Raw genomic sequence first — 23095 nt, forward strand, 5'->3', positions numbered from 1 at the left:
CTTGTTGCCTAATTTCTGCCAGCAGGTTTAATTCAGACAGCCTCAATTTATTTCCAGCTGTTTTAACTCTTTGTTGTCAATCTGATGTTTCAATCTGAACTCCTGACACTTTGGGCACCTCCTAAATCAAGCCACAGTTTTTAAAAAAACACATTTCAGGGACAGTCATATGTTAAGGGTAATGGGGCATAGACAGGAAAATGGACATGTGACCACAAACAAATCAGCCACGGTCTTATTCACTGGTAAAACATGTCAAAAGGGTAACTCCAGCTCCTAAATCTTATGTTTTACAAATATACATAGGACATTTAGCAACTGTATGGAAATAAAATGTCTGGAGACCAAAAACATCAGTCAGTGATAATCACTAAAGTGTTACACTGTTTTTCCAGGGAATGCTGTAACAGTGAGTAAAATTTCCCTAGGATAAAGTAAACAGAATAAACAGGCAATTTTGACACCAGGCCCACAATAACAGGATTAAAGCAGTTTAAACTCACTTTATTGGAATAGGTAAACAGTTTCCATCAATGCCTTGCAATATTACATTTTTATTTATTCCTTATTCTGGAGGGCAATTTTGTGATTGGCTGACATAAAGAATTGACCTGACCCTGGTACATGACAAAGAAACAAAATCAAGATGGGGCCGGAGAAATTTCCAGACTCAATATTGAGTCCAGGAGACTCTGAAGTGCCTAATCAGAGAATGAAGTGATGCTCTTTGGGCTTGTGTAAACTTCAGTGGACCAGAGTAACAAGCCGAGGACAGGAAGGTGAGTGTGAGAACAAGGTGGTGAATTGAAATGACAAAGAACCAGAAGCTCAGGATCACATTTGTGGTCTGAGCAGGGATATTCTACAAAGTGATGCCTAAGTCTGCGTTTGGTGTCTCAACTGTCGGTGAGACCACATTGCCAGCAGCCAATGCAATAAACCAAACTTTAAAAAGTGCATGTGAATCACTGCTTTAGCCAGAAGGAGTGTTTGGGGCCTTACTTACTGAGGATTAAGGACACAGAGGGACACATGTTACACTGTTGTGATTGCATGGGCAGGGAAGAGTGATTGAGAAGTGGAGAATGGTCCCATTCTGATGGGAAGGGGAGATGTATTTGACGATGGTGTCTTGCAAGAGGTGGTGAAAATGGCAGAGGATAATCGCCAACAAGGACTTGGGCCCCTCTTATCCCTAAAACAACCAAGCCACTAAGACTATGGTACAGTGGAATTCAGAGCAAGTCACATGAGTGCATTCTTTCATCCATTCTACCTTAAAGATAAAGTCCCTAAACAAAAGTGTGACGTAAGTTTTATATCTATGACAATATAGTTCACATCAAATACAGCCTATTGCAGTATATTCACTAACTGTGGTATTTCCAGTAAAATTGTTTAAAAGGATAAAGAAAGCATTTTCAAAACACTAGGATTACAATCTATTTTGGATAGGTTGTGGAATTTGTGTAAATATAGGCTTTTTTTAGAGCATACTATCACTATACATTAAAATCCTTTTCATACTTTTCTACAAGATATTCCCTTTCTTATAGTATTCCCCTACCTGATCATGTGTTTGCCTCTTTATCCATGAATATAGACTTTCAGTGATTTAAAGTTTGTTCAGGTTCATATTTATCTTTTTATTCTCAGTCGCCATGTTTGTTCTGTTCTAAGACTGGTTCAGTCCAGATTAAGCTGTTGTGCGGCTGCCCACAAATCTCTGTGAATTGTTGCCAGATAGAACCATCTCTGGATCCTAAAAAAAGTAGTTGAAACTGTGGAGTTTAGGTTAAAGGGCCCTAAAACTATTGAAGCATTTTACATCCTCTGAAACTGCAGCCTAAATAGCAGGAAGCATAGTAGCAACAAAATGTTTTAGAAACTGAAAATAAAGTGCCATAAACTCCTTGTAGTAGCCCTATTGATGTTTTATGATTCCCTTTTAATTAACAAAGCTACTTCTTCCTCCCTGCCTCCCCCCACCACAATTGCCCCATTCACAAAAAGCTGAGTCACACCAAAATCCCTGTACTTATTTCAGCTTGCAGCTAATGATGATGTATCTTGTTTTCATTTTCTTTCTTGACTTTTGGAGGGATCAGTGAAAACCAGAGAAGTTGCGTAAATTGTTGGAAACAGCAAGTTTTCTGGCAAATCTGCCAGTATTCCACTGGAATTAGGGTGGAGCACTGAATATTTCAAGCCCTAAGGATTCCCAGTATTGTTATTGTAGGAATTGTTGAAACATTTTAAATAATGTTTATATTGTCTGAACTTATTAAGGAGAGGGAATATCAGTGTGAAGAAACTATATAGGTTTCTTCTATGGCCATCTATTGACATCACCAAACACAACTAATTTAGATAATAGCGTGTTTTTAACTATTGAAACAAAGTAGAAGTTTAACCTTAAGAATAGGAACCATATTACATCAGTGTTTTTTGTTCTCTATTTCTGGAATCAGGTGTTCTAATGGCCAACTGGTATGAGATTTCAAATTGGAGTAAGATTAATTTACCCATGTTGAATTGTTTCAACTTGAATTCTTGCAATGATAGATGCAGAATGTGAAGAGTTAAGCATCGTGGTTGTATACAAAGACCATCAGCTACTGGAGTTCTATCAAGATGCAAATTAATTAGCCACCCAATAGTGCTTTGAATTCATAATTAATTCTACACTGTCCTTTGAGTTTAAAATTCTTCCAAGTTTTGAGTCATCTGCAAATTTTTAAATTGCTCCATGCACACCAATATCTAGATCATTAATATATATATCAGGTAAAGCAAGACTTCCCTTTGATCCCTGGGAACTCCACTACAAATATTCTTCCAAGCCAAAACATTTCCATTGACCATTATCTATTTCCCATTGCACAGCCAATTTTGTATCCATGTTATTGCTAACTCTTTTATTCCATGACATATAGCATTCCTTACAAGTCTGTTGTGTGGCAAACGTCCTTTGAGTTTCCATGTATATAATTTCAACAGACCTTTCTGTTACCTAAAACTCCAGCAATTTTGTTGAATAATATTTCCTCTTTAGATATCCATGCTAACTAATCAATATACATTCTTTCCATATGATTAATAATTCTAATAATTGTTTCTCAAACCTTCCCATCACTAAAGTTAAACTGCTGTAATTGCTGGGAGTATCCTCACAACCTTCCTTGATCAAGGCTGTAATGTCTGCAATTTTCCAGTCTTCTGACACCTCCCCAAGTTAAGAAAAAACTGAGAGCTTGTGGCTAGTGCCCCTGCAATTTCCATACTCGCGTCCTTCAAAATCCTTGAATGCATCTCATCTGATCCCAGTGCATTATCAACTTTAAATACAGTCTACCAACACTGTGCCTTATCAATTTTTAAACCAACCAGAATTCCCTCTTCTGTCACTATGGCTTGGGTAGTTTTTCTCTCTTTCGCAAAGAGCTGCATAGTATTCATGTACCACCTCAGCTATGCTCCCTACCTCCAAGTGTAAATCCCCTTTTTTAGAAACCCTAATGGTGTAGTGATAGTATCCAAGTCTCTGAACCAGGAGCCTTGGGTTCAATTCCCATCTTATTTATGGGTGTGTAATAACATCTCTGAGCATGTTGATTCAGAAAATATCGAAATTCCTTTTTTTTCAGCTCCTTCTTGTCTTCCTTTATTACCCTTTTCCTCTTTATATTACAATAGAACCCTATAAGACATCTCTTTATGTTAGATGCCAGTCTTGTCTCATAATTCTTCTTTGCTTCTCTTACATGCTTTTTCACCTTCCCTCTGAACCTTCAATATTCCTCTTTGTTTTCAATTTTATTTTCTATCTCTTTCGTCGTCCAGAGAGCTCTGGATTTATTTGTTCTACCTTTCCCAGCTGTACACAAACAATCTCCTCTGTGAAAGGAGCAAGCCCAATGTTCAGTTACTGTTTTTTCCCATCAACCTCTCATTCTAGTCAATCCTGCCCAACTCTGCTGTTGCCCCAGTGAAGATTGCACTGTGTCAATTGATTTTCCTTACTCTGTGTTGTTACATGTCATTCTCCACCATCATCCTGAACCTTGCAAGACAATGACCACTGTCTCCTAAATGTTCTCCAACTAACACTTGATGCACTTGACCCACCTCCGTTCCAAGAATCAGGTCCAATAGTGTATCCTTTCTTGATGGATTGGAAACGTACTGATGTAGGAAGCTCTCCTGCACAATCCAGGAACACTTGCTGTCTGGTACACAACAAGTATTCCAATACATATTTAGGGAATTAAAAGTCTCCCATTAAAACTGTTCTATAATGTTAGCATCTTTCTATAAATTCACTCCAGGTTTGTTCTTCAACATCTTTTCCATTAGTTGGTGGTCTATAGGCAACACCTAGCAATGTAATCTTACTGTTTTTGTTCCTTAGTTCTAGCCAAATTGATTCTGTGCCTGGATTGTCTGATACCTATTTTATTCTTCAGCACTGCAATGCTATCCTTAACCAATACTGCTACCCCGCTGCTTTCTTCACTGAATATTTTGTATCCAGGAATAGTTAACACGCAGTCTTGCCCATCTTTGAGCCAGTTCTCTTGTCATCACCACAGCATCAAAATTCCACATGACAACCAGCGCCTGTAACTCCCTAATCTTATTTACTAAACTCTGTGCAGTCACTTACAGTGCACAGTAACTCTGATCTAAACAACTCAGATTGTAAGAGACTCCTCATGAGAGTATCTGTGGATTTTATCCTGAAAAAGACTCTGGTAAAAAAAGATTAAAAACTGTCGTAGCTGTTTGTGCTAAATATATATGCAAAACAATTCTGGATTTCCTTAGAGCTAAAGTTACCTTACTGAAGATTGCAGACGTGATTTTCATCTCACTGGCGCCACGTTCCTCAGTAGCAAAACCTTTAATTTGTTGTGGCTAGTGTTCCCAAGAGAAACAAGTACGAACTTCCAGCATATATGTAAATCCAAATTTTATGATGTACTTAGGAACTCACTGCAATTTTGGGCATTGAGTGAGCACTGGAGATTGTTTGGAAAACACACATATAACTTAGATTTAAAGAAGCATTTGTTTTAAATTAACTGACGAGTGCAGAATTCTAGAGTGTCACAATGTTTTTATGTGTTTATTTCATAGTCTAGGATTATAAATTTAGAAAGCTTTTCTTTATATTTGACCAGTTTTATCACTTTAGTAATGTTTATTTAGCACCAGTGCACACCCCAAAACCAGCCAGCCGGGAGATATAGGCAATTATTCAAAACTAGCAGCTTATACTCCATAACTTTTGAACTCAGCATTCCACTCAAATTTAGTTCCATTCCAAATATGACACCCAAAGGTGATTCTGAAGAGAGGCTAGGTGCCAAGTTGAGGAACCTAGACTGTAAGGTCACCTGCTGGCTGAGGGTTTCCTGGGAAACTTACTGAACAGTATGGACTAAGGTCAGAAAGCAGCTTCCTTGCTACCTTGTAAGAAGAGGAAGATTGTACAGAGAACTTCATCACGGGAAAGAGAGAAAAGGGGAAAGAGAGAAAAGGAGAAAGATAATTTGCCTTTATATTTTAAAAAAAGTTTTAACTTGTTAGCATCCACAATCTTGCCACCTGCTATGCCTTTTTATCATTTTTTAAAATAAAAAGCTTTGAACTCATTTTGTTTTTCAGTTTACAATGACATTTTCAGGTCTCCGTGTACTTTTTCTTCCCATCTGATTTGGACTGTCCTTTGAAAAATTGTTCCAGATTGTTTTCTGTCAAAACTTATTTATGAGATGGAGGGAGATGGAATTTTGTAATCATTACTTCCCTGTGTTTTTTTTAAATTTTCTGTTTGTACATAAGCCAGAATCAATAAAAATGCTACTTTTATTTAGTGTCTCTATCTTTCTCTCTTGCCAATTCTTCCTTCCGTCTCAAATTTCTTAGTTATGTTCAAGGTCTCTTCCTTCAGCTTTCAAAGTGGACAAAAGTGCTGACTACCCTTGTCCGGCTTTTGATGCCACTGTTACTGTGTTACAATAAAAGCAAAGTAGGTATGTATGCAAGGAGAAATGAACAGACTGGCTTTTGCTTTATAAAGTAAATGCCCAACCCAGTAACTCACAACATGTATTAAAAACTATATCAATGTGCAGGCCATGCATAATTGCCAGGCTTATGTCAAGATTGTTCTCTTCAACTTCTTTTGCAAAGAAAACACAAAGAATATCTCCTTGTTTCCATCCTGTTTCATTATATAGAAAATATGAGTGCATCCTAATTGCTCTCAGTAATTAAACAGTGAAATATGGGGCAGAATATTCCCATTTTCAGTTAAAAGTGTTCTGTTGTGTGAGATTGATGGTGCCTAGCCTGCTTGATTTGAAGTGCCTTTTCTCACCCAATCTTCCACCTCGTTAATTATGAACCAGGCTGCTGAGTGTCTTTCCCAGGGAATCGCACAATCAGAGAGGCAGAATTATTCACCACTGCTGGGAGTTACTGGCTTTCATGCTTGTGGCACATCATATTTAAAGCTTCACCACACACCAATTCAGATGCTGTAAGCCCTTCACACTGAGGCGCTAGATGGTTATCGTTGGCAGAAAGGAAAACTTACTCCTTGCTTCATAGACAGGGACCTGTAGGGTTGGTGGTTGGTGTAGTGGAGGGTTGCTTTTTTTATCTGCAACCATCACCAGAATGGTCTCCAGCCAGTGAGAGAACTTGCAGCATGTGTAAGTGTCATGCCCCAATTGAAGTAGGATGCCTAGCATTGTAGAAGGATAGGAAATGATTTTCTGTAGTTTGCAAGGTTATGTATCACCATTTTCTCACATTCAAATTCTTAGTGAAATGTCTGCCACTGCACACTACAGCCCTCATATTGCATGCATTATGTCCATTCAACAACTCTTCCCTACCATACCATGCCCTTTGAACTTCCTATCCTTTCACTGGGGCAGAGCACATCACTTCTTCTGTTCCCACATCAACACTAATTAAATTTCCGTCATTGCTCAATTGATCCTATTGGTTAATTGCAGGAAAAAGATAGCTCATTTTTCCCTCACCCCAAACTGATGTTTCCAATATATCCCAATTATCTTAACCAGAGTCCCCTTTGCTTGCAGTTGATCTGCAGGACTGACCATGGTCCAATCTCTAGAATGTAAAGACATGGATCCCAGGCTCTTCTGGTCCCAACCCCTGAATATGGCCAACCCCTTGTCATGTAATCAGACGAGCCCATTGACTGACTGTGGTGATGCCCATGAGTGTGTGTAGTTCCCCTTCAACTGGTTCCCATTTGACTTTCACATGCCATCATTTGCTTGAAGTATATGTAATGTGTTTGGCACAAAAACTGAGTAAGTATTGCAGGTCTGACATTGATGGAGGATGCTGACGCACAGTGACATGTCCATCCTCTCTCTGATAGACTGACAGTTCAGTGCTCCTGCCATCACAAGCTGCCTGCCTGTATCTCTGTACAAAAGAAACTATAAGACACAGATGGTCAGCCTGTTACTGAGCACTAAAGCCCCTGTGGACTAAGAAAGCAATGTGAGCCACATAGAGGCCATCAGCCTATAAGTCAGTGTGAAAGTCAGTGAATACGTGTTCAGAAAGCAATGTGAAGTGGACAGGAGTCAGCAACCTCCATGTCAGCAGTAGAGTGAGTTAGTGGTAAGAAAGCAAACTGAGAGCCCTAAGATGCATCTGGTATAGATGCATGAGATGTATGTGCATGAAAGATTTGGACATGTATGTGTGTGCATAACCCTGCACATTACGCAACGTGGCAGGAGCATGCAAGTCATAGGTATCCCAAGCTGCAGTGTAAAGTGTTAAATGGCTGCAGTGGTGCGATCTGAGAGCAGGCATAGTAATGTGGTGAGGTTGATGGTTTGCCAGAGCTGATTTTCATGGATGAAGGGTCAGAGAGCATGGTGGTCACAGAGCATGCAGAGACATTGTTGTGGATGATGGCCTGGATAAGCATTTGGCAAACTGCATCCACCAGGTACCCGCATGTTGGGAATGTGCACCATATACTTTCTCACTGGGGGAGGGGAGAATTGGAAGTGGTGTATAAATAGGGTATGTCAAGGTTGGAGTGAGATCCAATTAAATGTAAACAAGATAATTGTTGCTTGGTGATGAGATTCTGAATTCACCATTTACGACTCAAGGAGAATCTTGAGAAAATATTTATCAACGTCATGATTCAGATTTTCTCATTCATGCTACCTTTCTCACCATTACTCACACCACGCCAGTGAGGGGGAAATTCTTATCCTCTTTTGATTAGTTGTAGTGAAAATGGAGTTTTGCGCTTCTGTTAGTATCCAATTTGTAAACAAGTTAAAAAAAAAGTTAACACTAACTATCAAATACAGGGAGCTTAAATGAAACGTTCAATGGGGTATTAAACTGCAAGGTAGCAGCATAAGTGTTCCCAATGATGAGTTTCTCACTACATTGAATTGAGCATCCAATATGCTTACTCATTCCTGATTGGCTGTAAGAAGTTTAATTTTATAATGGTTGTATCTTCATAAACAGTATTTCCTAAATTGCTATAGGGTAGATATAGGCCGTTTGGTCCAATTCATTCAAATTTATGGGCAGCACGGTGGCTCAATGGTTAGCACTGCTGCCTCACAGCGCCAGAGACCTGGGTTCAATTCCTACCTCGGGCAACTGTCTGTGTGGAGTTTGCATGTTCTCCCCGGGTTTCCTCTGGGTGCTCCGGTTTCCTCCCACGGTTCAAAGATGTGCAGGTTAGGTGAATTGGACATACTAAATTGCCCGTAGTGTTAGGTGCATTAGTCAGGGATGAATGTAATGGAATGGGTCTGGGTGGGTTGCTCTTCGGAGGGTCAGTGTGGACTTGTTGGGCCAAAGGGCCTGTTTCCACACTGTAGGGAACCTAATCTAATCTAACTATTAAATTAGTGCCACTTCCCTAGCCTTTCCCCATTACCCTATATTTATTCAATGCCCTCATGAAATTGATCATTAAATCGGCTTCCACAAAACTTTGAGGTTGTGTTTTTCATATTCCTAAATAAAAACAGAATCTCATACCTTGTTTGTTTAAGAACGTTTATCTTTGTGCATTGATTGAACAATTTTCACCACAGCAGGATAATCAGAAGAGTCACACTAGGAGGTTATAGAGCCTTTGGGTAGCCGATACCTTGTACAATGACAATGGTTTGGTGAAGATCAGTTGACTGCTCCCCTGAAGAAAGTGGTTATACCATCCAACTGAAGAGCAGAGAGTAATTTAAAATAAGATCCTGATTTTTTTTTGGAAGTCAGGCAATCAATAAAAGAAAGGATTAGCAGTTTGAAAGTAAAAACATGCAGTTTACAAGGGGTTAAAATGAGTCCAACTCCCCCAGAGATAGGAAAATGAAATTCAACTGTGGTAGGAGATCAAAGTGCAATCTGTCACCTTGGTAAATCAGTGCCAATCTAAGACAGAAGCAGAAATGTCAATCTTACTTAAGTAGAACCCTAAAAATCTACTGTCTTCCTATAAGAGCACACAGACAAAGATTGCAAAACCTCCTTTAAACATGCTGCTCAAGAAAGCATAGCTACTTTAACATTGATGCCACATTTGATACTATCAACTCTCACTTGTTTACAGTCCAACCTGATCTAACCTTTAAATCACAAACATCTTTATCATCCTTGACTCGGGAGGGGTGAGATGAGCCCTTAGCAAATAGATTTAGTCATCCAGCTTTAATGGTTCAGTAAAATGAAAGCGGTTGCTGATTGGCTAAACATAGATGATTACATCAGGGAAAGCCATTAGTAATTAATGAAATGCTGGCAGTAATTGGGAATGTGTAAGGAGGCTGTAATGGAAGTCATCCATTCTGTGCATCCCTCACAGACGTGGAACAATTCCTCACTATCCTTATGATCTCACATGCTTATCCATGCAAATCTATCTGACAGAAAGGTACATCTCTGTCTCCTTAATTGGGCAGAATGGAGTTGTTTATGGATATCACAGACATTTAGGCCTCAGTAGGGGGTTGCTCAAAAAACTCGTTAGCAAAAGCCACCCTAACAATCCAGTCAGATTCCTTCCCCAGAGTTCCCTGTGTCCAGAAAAATGGTGTTTCAGTCAGACATTAATTTCTAGAACAGAACAAGAGAATATCTCCAGCAGGCAGGAAGCCCAATCAAAGGCCTTGATTTACAACTTTTCATATCCCTGCTCTTTATCAACACTGAGAGGTTTTATATAATTTGAACCTTGTAATGTTCCCATGTGAGAAATGGGTTATGAATCATGCAGAGCAATAAACTATCTTATGTGCGCTGGGACAGTGTGTTATGTAGTGGAAAAATGTATTCAGTATAGTGTAATCCCAAGTCCCATCATTTAAAGAGACAGTAACATTTTTTAGTGACCTACTGTAATTTAAAGTTATCAAAATTCAAATCTATGCAACATACCTTTTTTAGCCTTCACTTTTTATTATTTATGAGCTGTGGTAATTATCTAATTTTGTGCTCATTGTGATGGGAAACAGCCTTTCACACAAAATGCAATTTAAACATTCCCAGGGCAGTTATGCCCATAATAACAGTCAGTTCCAGATAAAAGTTAGTGCACAGTGATGCCAGTATTAAGGCTCAAAAGGGTGTAATCCATGTTCACATAGGGTGTACATCTCTATCATTTATATAGTGTTCTGGTGCCTTGTCACTGATAATTGTTTAGTTCACAATGAGTGTTATGTCATCTCAGTTTGATTGTAGTGTGAATCTCTGAGTATTGTATCCAGCTCTTGATACAATGGTATGAGTTAGCAAACGAAGTGATCCTTAACGATGAGTTGTCGGAATCTGCACCTTTTCCAGTACCAGCATTGAGAACAGCTGTTGAGAGCAGATGAATTCTCAAGGGCTGCTCTCAGTGCAGTTTGCAGTGAAATCTGAAAGACTAGATGAGGTTTTCCAACCTCCTGCCTTCATTCTACCTCCTTCCCTTTTGTTTTATCCCTTATAGTCCAATGTTCCTCGGGAACTGTTTGCAAATCCTTCACTTTCTCTATTTTACCTTCAATGCTTTTTAATCATTAGTTTCTCTTTATCTGGTTCTTTAATTGTTCCCTTTGCCACTTGAGTTTGTACCTTTTCTTCCATTTGTACCTTAATTTACTTTCCTGTTTCTGCTATATTTTTTGTTTTGTTTGAAATCATTGTGTGCCATCTCTCAAAAATCTATATTGAAAACAAGCACAGAGAGATCCAATCAGCATCTGATAAAAAAAGGAAATATCTTGTTTTGGACATCATCTTTCAACAGAGCTCCCAGTGATTTCTGTTGTTATTTTACATTTCCAGCATTTATTTTGTCCTTTGTGTCCCTAATGCATTCAAATGAATTCTTCTTCAGTTGGTTATTTGAGCAAAGAAGCTAATCCATTTATTTTAAGTGAGTTATTTTATTCTATATGGTTTAACCTCTTTGTTAAATTAGCACAGGAATTTTTTCAGACTATCATACAAAGTAGGCAACAATCCCAGCCATATAAGGGCAGGGGAGGTTTCTCTGTCTACTTTCATTTCAGGCTGTGAATATAACATAAAAAGAAGGGTGATGAATCACTTTGGGGCAAGTTGCAAATCCCCTCAACCTGAATAACGAAATTCTACTGCCTCTTTTAATACTGGTGCTTTTTCCATTTGGTTATTTTGTCCCTCAGTAAATTCAGATATTCAAACCGAACCCTGGTTATAGTTATCTGCAGATTATACATGTGTTACATCTGTTTATCCGAATAAATGTTTGATGCATCAGTGAAGGTGTTGTACTTTTATATAAAGGAAGCCAACAAATTGTTAATCACATTAAGTAAATAACTAACTATCCTGGTTTAAGTCATTACTCAATCAAGGTCCTGAATTCCAAATAATGTGTTCTACCATAATACATATTTATGCCTTGAAAGCTGGGCTTTAAATGATTTTGTTGGGTTTTTTTTCTTTTTATTATTTATCTGTTGTGCTGTATTATTTTGTTTTTGTAAAGTCTGCATTATATAACTAACAAATCCTAGTTATCAAATCTTCCATATAGATATCAAAGTAAATGCTATCCTTTTCATTTTACATCCTTTATTATCAAAAGCTGAGATCTCAATTTGAAATAGATTATAAACAGTGGCAGGTTGCCTATTATTCAAGTACTCCAGAACCACTGCACACTAACAGAAAGGCACAACAGCTCGACAAGTAAATTCCAGCCAAGTTGTCATGCAGCAGTCTCTCAGTCCTGCTCCCAAACACAAGTCCCCTGATCTAACAGTTTTCACTGGTGCAGAATGATGGCTGTTTGGCCTTGCTGACGTTCTGGTTTACTTTCTCCTTCCATGTTTGAGGAGTCCGGTGAGCATCCATTGTTAAGATGTCCAGCATTCATGTGTATGATTGACGTCAGTATCTCAGATTTCATAACAGAAACCTGTGAAGTGAGCCCTCAAATTGACCATAAATTCCTGCTCAAATTTTGGAGGATATACAAATGGGAACAATTGCAGAAACATGTTGCTACATTTTTATTTTCAATCACAAAACCACACAGAAAACATTGCTGGTTTAAAGATTATTGTAAATTTATATTGCTGCAATTACTGCAGTTTGCAAATCCTGCAGCCATAATTATAACTTTGCTATTAAGCAAACTCATTTGACATGATTTTATTTTTTGCTTCACCTCTCTTGTCACCCTCTTCCTACCTCCTTGTCATTCTTTTTTAATTTTCATTTTCCCGTGTTTCAAATCACATGGGTCTGTGTGCTGGACTGAGTGTTGCGGAGAGGGCATAACAAGGAGTCAATAGATGGTCAGGGAATCATAAAGTTATGGCTGAAACTCCATTACAGAAGCTGGGCAGCAAACAGATTTTATGGAAGAGTAAGATGAAAATGAAGCTTGATAAGTATCGAAACCCAGTCCTGAATTAAATAAGGAGACATCTTTACAGTTACTAACAAGCAACTTCTCGACAATTCACAGTTCTGAAATCTTGACAATGTAAAATAATCTTGCAACTTGCATTCGGCTATATTTTCCCTCAGTAAATTTCATCAGTATTGATTTTAAATCTCAATGCCCTCATGATGTAAAAATCATAGGAAAGGAAAGGAGGTCAAAATTTTGCTTGAAGTCAGCATTTAAATTCCCTTCACAATTTAAAATTTCTCTTTTTTTTGTCAGTTGTTGTGCATAGTCGGTAATAATTTTGCAGTTAACAGTAGTCCTCTATTAATTACTCCAAAATCAATAGAAACTTGCAGAAATGCAAAATATTGATTGTTACTGTTTTATTTATGTAATTTAATTTAGTTGGAAGCTGCACACAGAAAAACATTAATGTTGAATCAAATATTCAAAAAAATTAGACACCTCAGATGGGTTATATGTGTCTTGGAAATTAACCCCAAAACATAGGTATTTATCATTAAAGTTGGAATGTTCAGTTTATGAAATGGCATCAGTATAGGCTTGAACTACAATATAAAGCTTGCAAACTACAAAATGTCAGGATCTTCAACCTTCTATTTTTTAAATGAATTTCTTCTTTTTTTGGACTTTAAAAATGGTGTAACTCCTTCAGCTTGGGCTTCAAACAATAATAAAAATAATAATTATACTTGTAGCAGTAGTAGTGCCTGAACTTGGAGAATGCTGTCAGCACAAAGGCCCTCCTGGCCTACACTGAAAATGTTACAGCATGTTGTCTCAGCACCTATCCAGATCTTTTGTTGTAGTGCTGTCTCTCTAACCACAGCTACGATCAGTTATATTAAGTTATGCAACATCTCTTTGTGTTAACATTTTAACTGATTTGGAGACTTCTAGATTTTTCCATTTCATATAGAGTAATTGAAGTCTACAAATATCCTCTTAAATAGACTGCCTTTGTTACCAGTATGTGTGTATTATTTATAGTTACAGGACCTGTATTTGCTGATTAGGGTAGGAGGTGCTGTGTGATATTAAATATGACAGCGGCAATATGTAATGGTTTGGTTTAATTGATGTTTCGCTGACCTTTACAGAGCCTGGTGTTCATATAATGCAGATCAGTTTTATTGTTATAATTTCTCTGACTCGTTGGGTTTTAAAAAATCGATGGTTATTATATCTTTTTTAAAATGATATTTCTGCTCAATACACACATGGGGACTGGCGAATGTTATTATGTTTGTGCTAATGGAATATACCTACTTATCATATCACATTAATTTGTTGTGTTTTGTGTTGCACAAAGTGTGTTTTCAGGTTGTATGAATCATATTTCAGGAGGGTTAGGCTCTTTCAATTTCAGAATCTAATTAATAACTTTTGGAAATGTATCGGCTTATAAAGAAAACATTTGCTGAGATTGCTGCAAAATCCTTTTATCAACATGCAAGGAATGCAAAGTTTGTAGTGATGAGGAATTTCAATTTTGTTTATTTTCATTTAACACAGAAGTTGCACTGTCTGTATGAATTTGCAGTATTTTATCTAAAATGCTGTTAGTTTCTTTATAATATTTTCATTGGCTTTCTATGTCAAATCATATAGTCTTAAAGTACAATGCCACATCAGTAATTTTCTGGTTAAAATCAAAAATGTGAGATCAAAGTGTTAAGAGGATTTTTTTGAGGGGGAAACTAACTTTGTGGAAGGATCAGATTGGATTAATAGATTACTAAAGAAGGCATGTTACCATCAGCATCTCTTATTTGAATTGGTCTCTCAGCATTAAAATTAACATTTAACAAGCTTAGTTAATTTTGTTAATTTCGGTTCATACTTTTATGGAAGTAGTATAAGGACTGGTAGCTGGGAAGATTTACTGAGCCTGACAGTACGAGGGAACTGAATTAACATCAGCAGAGATACAGTCATTAACCCGGGAGTTCTTCAGCCAGTGTGTCATTTTAACCGTGTGCGTTAATTTAATGCTGTCAGGCTCAGTAACTCTTCTGAGCCAGTTCCCCAGATTACATCATCAGCACTGATCATTTAAATATTTTCTATTTGACATACAGTAAAAGATAGAGAAATATATTTTTAAGCATTTTAATTCTTTGTAACCATTTCTATTTTTAAAACAAACTTCTTGCTAGAGACTTTTTCTCCTCTTTTGTGTCCTCTCCTTTTTCTCCTATTGTCTCTCACAGTAGCCCTGATGAGATTCTGAATGGATTCTCACCTCACTGCCCTGGTACCAGAGATCATGCTTTGTTTTATCCACTTCTACAGTGACTTTTTTTTTTAGCTTGGAGTGAATTGTGAGGAAGATCTGATTACCGGGGTGCCCATATTGTGTAAGTTATAACTGAAGCAATACTACAGCTTAATTCAAACAATAAAGATTCTCCCCCACAGTCACATCTAATATAAAATTGAGAGCCTCACATGGTTTGTAGCCTGCAATGCACGAAATTTGTATTTTATGGGAAACTGAGGACTCAATATTTAATGTGACTTATTAATTCTTATTAAAGTGGATGGGAATATTAAGATATAGCAGCACATGTAATGTTACCAACCTGGGCTGACACTGGGTATGTTCTTCAAAATTAAGCTATAAGATTGTTACTAATGAATATAATCAGGAATTTAGAAGGAACATTTATACCAAAAGGTGGTTATGGTTTGGAAGTAGAAGATGTTGTTAATGCAAATGACATAGATGCATTTAAAGAGAAGCTGGTAAGCGTAACAGAAAGGAAAATTTGAAGAGTAAGCTAATAGGTTTAGGTGGAGAAGGGTGGCAGGAGAATGGTATGGGACATAAATGCCAGTTGGGACAAAAGGTCCTGTGTTGTAAGCTCTATGTAACTTAATGTCGCCTGCACCTCATCATAGCCTTAGAATACATGAATTTCCTTATGAAGGACAGTGAGTGTCGTGCAAACAAGTATGGCATCCATTTGCATCAAACAGGATATGCTCCTATAAAATATGTTAACACTGACAACATCGTACTCCTTCACTATTGGACTGATCTGTCAACTAAGATTAGACACTTAATCTTGGATTGGACCCTGAACCCATGACCTTCAGATTCAAAGATGTGAGTTTTACCAATTCCGCTAATGTGACATTCCCAAATATTGAAGAGTAAACTCCACCAGACTGCTAAGAACACAACGGTTAATTCTTAATGGTCTATTGAATGGCTTAGGTAATATATGGATGATTAGGACAATTGCTATTGAAGATAATTTTCTAAGAGCAATTTCAGTTTACTGTCCAAATGGACTAGGCGGGACATTAAAAGGAAAAGATACCCAACAGCTGTACTCAGAATCTCTCAGTGCTGTAAATGATGTAGACTATGATGTGAAATGAGGCAGAGTCATATGACAAGTCTATCTCAACATCAGGAACAACTCATTGCATCTTTTAATTAAGTTCCAGGCATTAAGGCAAGAGGCTTTCTAGGCAGCAGGGAGTTACAGGGCTCCCCTCTTTATTATGCAGCTCTTTAGCTTACCGTCTACTGTGAGCAAAGTAGACACTGAAAATTCTCAACATGGAAATCGGAGTGGAGGTACTTGGCAACTTCACCTCACTGCTGGATACTTAGTGTTCAAGTTGGTCACCATGTAATAGCATCTCAGGGCATGAACCATGGGCACCAGACGCATGTACCCCTTATCCATGTACATTGGCATTCCATCATGTGCCATCTTCAAAGCACGTTTTCATTCCACTTACAACATTCTTCTGTATTTCAGTAGTGCACCTCGAGGCATAACGGCAACTATCAGTGTAGTTCTGAAGCAACACTGTGTGCTCAGGGAGACACACCCAGTTCATGCACCAGTCTACGATGCATCTCCAAGCTGTTTGCTTGCTCCCCTAGCATTCACTCACCTTGGGCCTACTGATGCTTAGAACATAGCTGCCTTGCATTGCCTTGCCTTTGCCTTTTTGCACCTTGCCCCTGGCCCCTCAGCCAAAGATACCAGGCTGACATTACGATTGAATGCCTTGTCATTTAGTGCGGATGCTAAGCCAGAAGCTAATCATATTTGTCAACAGTGCCCACTCGGGTCGAGAGATAGCCTTTGCTTAGGTGGCCTGACACTAAGTGAAGGACAATATCTGATATCATTCCAGGTTACTTGGACACAATGAGCCAGCACTTGGAGGGCTCAGAGTTGAGAATGCGCTGAATGCTGGGCAGCTCACCATATGCCTTGACTCTTTCTGCCATATTGTGGGATGGTTTTTCTCTTGGAATAAGAGAGGCATAGGTATTAAGGAAGATAAAAGTGGGTGGAAGATAAAAGTGGCTATTTTTGGAGCAGGTTGGGAGATGTCCCAAGCGAGTAAGTATGCAGCATAGAGGACGCAGGGTTAGTGGTGTTGGGGTTAGGGTGAATGAGGACAAGTGTGGGAAGATGTTGCAGGCAATAATGAGAGTGGCATAGCAAGAGCCTTGATGGGAGGTGGGTTTAAGTAAAAGAGAAAGTGTGAGTGCGAGGTTTTGAAGAAAAGATGGATACTGGTTGAGTGGAGAAGGTCATTGACCTTCTTACATTTCTATGAATTCCTCCAGAAGCTGAGATTGCACTGACCCCCAAATGGCCACCTTAAAACAGGCTGGCACGCTCTGGCTTTGTGGCTGATCCTGGGGAAAGAGGGCATCCCACTCGAGTACCACTCTGTTCAGCAGGACCTCTGTAAAGCAAGGCACCAATTTTCCTTCCCCACTGTGTCTGTGGTAAAAGTCAGGAACCATACCAGGCATCTCTAGACTTCAGTGGCTGTCGGGGTGTACAATAGCCCTGTAAAGATGGCATCGGTAGAAGGGGCGGAAGTTCTGTTCTAAAATATCCCTGCAGTGGTGAGTTATTCTGGCCACAGTGATTTGTAGACTGAAGCTAGAATTGGATGAGAGAATGCCATGGGGCAGGGTGGATAGTTAATGAGGCAGTTTGGTAAGAGAATTTGCTGGGCCTCCTAGAGAGAAACACTTGTTTGAAACTCTTCAAAACTGATAGCCAAAAAATAGAAACATTTAGCCCATTATCTTTTATCATCAACGAGACAGAAGTCAGTTGAACAGGCATATAGTCTGAGACTAAAGGTTTTTTAAAAATTGTCCAGAGTAATTTGTCAATACTGGTGAGGGGTGGTATTACCCTACATCATAAAATAGTGGGGGTACAGCACTATACGTACGTACTACTTATGAAAGAGACATAAATGAGTGCCAGAAATAAATGCACAATATAAGAACGTTGTTATTAAGCTTCTTTCCAACTGAGTGACTTCCAACATGAGCTCCAAGGACAGTGACGTCCAGTTACAATAGAGAGACCGATGCTGTGACAAGAAAAAAAAGCACTGCCTGGGGATTGAATGAAAGGTTCCCATTTCTTTCTGTCTTGGAAGTGAAACCATTTCAGGGTAATTTACCCAAATTCCTCCTATCGACAGGACTAAAGTGAATAATTTTATTCCAAAAAGTTTGAAACAGCTGTAAACAGCAATTTGCAGGGAGAGAGTTAATTTGCAAGCGTTCTGATCCAATCACTGAATTGTCCATTTCAAAGGAGTAGCAGAAACTCCAGAAGGAGTTTTCATTTTGCACTGAGGGAAAGCACATAGGTCAGTGCATGGGCCTGTATCTTTGAAGTACTTGCCAAGGCATAAAGGGAGAGTCCAGTTGCCTGAAAGCAGACAATTTTAGCATTGCAGACTACAGAGTCAATGATGCGGATATGTTGAAGGCTTCCTTGTCTTCTAGGCTTCATCTGTAGCCACGGTCTCCTGTGGAGGGGTTGGTCTAGCTGCTCAGTCCCTTTTAATTAATAGCTTTAATCGGTAGCTTTAATATCTTTAATACACCGAATGCCCTTAATTGGGCAACAAGCTCAGCCTCTTGCCAGTAATTGGCCAATTTGGGGAAAATCATAGCTGGGTGATTATTCTTGATACAGTACAGAGCTTCTGACCCCCTTTTGATATTGGCAGTTGGATCCTAATTCATATGAGAAAATCCTGTCCCATAACATTTTACAAATTGGGAAGATGACAACCATCTACTCTGCCAATTGCCATTCAATCCTTGCTTATCTCTTTTGTCCTGCTTGCAATGGAAAGCCCTTATAACGTAAAAATGCTGTGAGTTCAAAAGGGAATAAGGCCAGTGGATGGATTATTTGAACCATTTTTTTTAAAAATGGTGTTGCAATATCAATGCACCCATTTGTCAATATCATTTATTTTCCTCTAGTAGATTGGCATACTTGCTTAGGTACGTTTTTTCCAAATCAATGCAACTTTGCAGGATGCATAATAATAAAAAAAGACGATTGCTAAAATGCAACAAAATCCGCATGTTCTTTGCAGCATAGGTGCAGAGCTTGAAACAACTGGCCATACTCGTATGTGAGTTGCAAATGTATTGAAATGTGAGAGGTGCCCCCAGCCCAGACAATGTTCCCATTCCCTGTTGGGTGAAGGGTCATTTTAGCAGGTGATCTGCAAGCAGAGAAGAGAAATGACAGGAACTGAAAGGGAAAAAAATCATGATTCAGAAGTGGTGTGTCTCAGAATGGGGAAGTGTTAAAGCAGCCTTTGCAAATGCAACAAGGGCTAAAAAAAAAGGTGAGATGAAGCGTTAATTAAAGGAGAAGGGAGAGCTGTACTTTATAACAGTAACTATCCAAGTAGGTAAGCAACTTATCACTCCTGATATTGACGTAAACCTTTTTTACAACACCAACTGCTTCAAAAGTAACTCATTAGTTATAAACTGTGTCACAGAGCTATTGTGAAAAGTTCTGCATGAGTGAAACTCTTTTCTTCCTCTTCCGCCCCTGCGTGTTTGGTGGATTGAGCCTTGCCCTGTCCAAGTGTAAATCAAACACCTCACTTGGATTTCCTTGTGTTGTACTCCAAGAAAGAGATGCAGCATCTACAGTGGTGGAATCCGTGGGATTAGAGGTGGAACTGGCATCCTGCCTGGAAACCCTTGCACTTGAATATCGTGTAATGCACTATGTGAGATGTGGCTGCTCCCAGTCTGCAATTTGAATAGATTTTCTTTACTGTTTTGGAAGCAGCAGTGGTGGTGGTGGGCAATCCTAGCCTCCTATCAGGTTACGTAGAAAGGCTGCTGTAAGATGAAAGACTGAAAGAAAATCAACTATATTGAAGTTCAGAAACTTTCTTTTTCCAATATGCCAACAATAACTTTTTTGTGAATGTTGGCTTTCATGTTTTTTTTTCTGAAAAATCTGTGGAAATTCAAGAATAAAACATTTAAAACAGTAACCACAGGACTGCCAACTTTTTCTTGTCCTACTGCATAGTTTGTTGAAGACCGAAGTTCAAAAGTTGGAATATAAATTAATTGCTATGTGACTTACTTCACATTCTGAGAATAAAAGTGGTCCCTGATATCAGCAAAAGTGATTTTGAAGCAATTCTTAAATCAGAACATTAGGTTCAGCACCTGACATTGTTATGACCTGACATTGTGTGAAACGTGATTATCTTACCTTAAACAGTGTTGATTTGGGCACTTTAAAGCAACATCACTACTGTATGGAGGAGATTATTAAGGTAGAACAGAAACTGCATCACCCCATACCCCACTCCTAGCAAAATGTAGCACACATTATAAGGGGTGATTTTCAATTTCTTTGCTTGTGCAGTTCTACGTCAGAGCAGGTTTCCTGCCCATTGTAGAAGTAGTTGTTTGTCAATGGCATGAGACACAGGCAACTTTCTATAAGACAGGGTTTTCACTCCACTTTGGCAATGCCTGGGTACATAAAATAGAAATGTATTAAAAGCTGGAGGTATGTCTCATTACACAGAATATATCTGATGCAGTCGTTACTGTTTTTCAATTGGTTTTAATGGGGCGGATGCAAGAGAATTTTTAACTAAAAGTTAGATGACATGATCATTGATGCAACAAAATCCATAACCCTAACCATTTGAGCTTTCTTTTAACCCATGCTTTAAAATTTAACAAGGTCCATTTTAACAAAATGTTTCACAATTCTTTTTACAATGATTCCCTTTTTTTAACATTAGCATAAACTTTGAAGCCGTGCCCTACTGAATTTATTCTGCTACCAGTATCTCCTGTGGTGTACCTGTTTTCCATATTTAAGGCAATGGCTGAACAAACCCGAAATACACTGACATCAGCACATCATTTGTGTCACTTTAAGGAATAAACAGTTGAATGGAAGTGGGAGCAGTGCATGTTGAGTGACAGTAGTGAGTCGGCACTTTGGGTCCAGGTACCTGATCTCGTCTGTTGTGTGGAGAAAAGATGCTAGACTTTCTCCACACACAAAACAGCATTTAATGAGTGACTCTCATATACCTCCTAGTGACTGCCTTTGGACTAGCATGGTCAAGGATAAGAACTGTTCAGGAAACGAAACTATAACTACAAAACTATAGTTGTTCTTTGATTCCTGGAGAAGGAGATAAATGACAGCTGAAACTGCAATCCAATAATTGATTTATGAACTATAAATATGATGTGCTTGATATATGAAAATATTTCTTTCCTTTGATACCTGTCATGAGAACCTATTGTTTTAAGAATATATTATCATGAATTGTAGTAAATAGGGATAATTGTTTTTTCAAGCTCAATACTGCTCTCTTGAGTTTATATTAATAAACAGGTATTTTTAAAAATATAGTTTTTGAAATACAAAAAAAAACAAGTAATACAAATGAAATTTGATGAAAATCTTCAGTCTTCCAGTACTGTAGAACTTAGGCTACAGCTGCGTGATATGATAGCTGTCATTAGTTGTATATGCTTGTATGACTGGCAAAAATACTTACTGGAGACATCAATTGAACTGGAATCATAAAATAACCCTTTCAGCTTCTCTTCGATATGTTTACTGAAAAAGGCTGATGTTATTTTCATCAAATGTAAGTGCCAAAAGTTGCAGCAAGGCATTTGACAAATTATGACAGAATATGCAGAAGTGTTGCTGAATTCATTCTATTTTCTATACCTCTTTCTTGATTTATGGTTAGTTTTTCTGTTACAATGATTTCTTTATCAATGCACATTAGACTGGGTGTCTAACAAGTTTCACTGTCTGAGAAATTTCTCTGAGGATTGTCATCATATTTTTGCAAAACAATAGCTAGAGGTTATTTGCTGCCTCCACAAGACTTCTTTTTATTTTAATCGCCAGCACTGACTTCAGGGGGTACCAGAGTCAAAAGGGAATTAAACTCTGCTTTATGGTGGATTTAAAAACTGTGCTTTATTCTGAAAGTTATAGAGCAGTCTGTGCAGATTACTCATGGTGCTTTTCTGTTGTCAAAAATTGATTTTTAATTATTTTGAGCTATAATCACAGAGAGAAATACCACTAATATTAGTGCAGTTTCACTGCGCTATAGTAACATCATTAGCATGGGAATGTGAGCAATCACTCCACACGAATGAGATAATGTAACATACAAGGATCTGAAGTTATTCACTTGCTTCAGAAATGTTCAGTATTCAAAGAAACACTATATGTTCTTTCATTCTATTTGATCATCTTTAGTTTTGTAAATGAGCAGATCATTTTGCCAGATCCTTTGTAGTGCAAACTGTGGCCACGATTTCTTTGTAGTTCAGCACTGGCATTTTCCAAGTTTTTTTTGACATGGGTCTTTTATACTGAATATTATTTAAACACCTGCCTTACGTGGATGCAATGTCATCATGGATTTCTCTAAAGGTCAGTTAATAATAGCACGGTTGTGATACTGAGACGTACAAACCCAGGTTTCCAGTCTATGCTGAGTTTGCAGGAAAACAGTGAAGGTGCTACAAATAGCTTTCCAGTCCCTCGGGTAAGGAAGAGAATGAAGCAGCCAGAGATCCAGATTCTGATTGTTATCCAGTGTATTCTGTTGAAAGATGGATGTTGGGTGAAATCAGAATTGGGCTGAGTTGTGATGTCCTTGGCAATCTGACAGTTTTTCAACATTAAATAATGCATTTTATTGCGATACCAAAGGGCAACTGGTCTCCATATATTCCTGTCCCATCGGCTTTGAAAAACA

General features: G+C 38.3%; 1 protein-coding gene across 2 annotated transcripts in view; it reads left to right on the top strand.

Moving 5' to 3' along the window:
• The window catches only part of LOC122560043 (teashirt homolog 2), a 480378-nt gene that overhangs the window by 447073 nt on the left and 10210 nt on the right, over positions 1-23095 (top strand). The window lies entirely within an intron of this gene.

Source organism: Chiloscyllium plagiosum, chromosome 20 (genome assembly GCF_004010195.1).
Source record: "Chiloscyllium plagiosum isolate BGI_BamShark_2017 chromosome 20, ASM401019v2, whole genome shotgun sequence".
In the NCBI taxonomy this organism is placed as follows: domain Eukaryota; kingdom Metazoa; phylum Chordata; class Chondrichthyes; order Orectolobiformes; family Hemiscylliidae; genus Chiloscyllium; species Chiloscyllium plagiosum.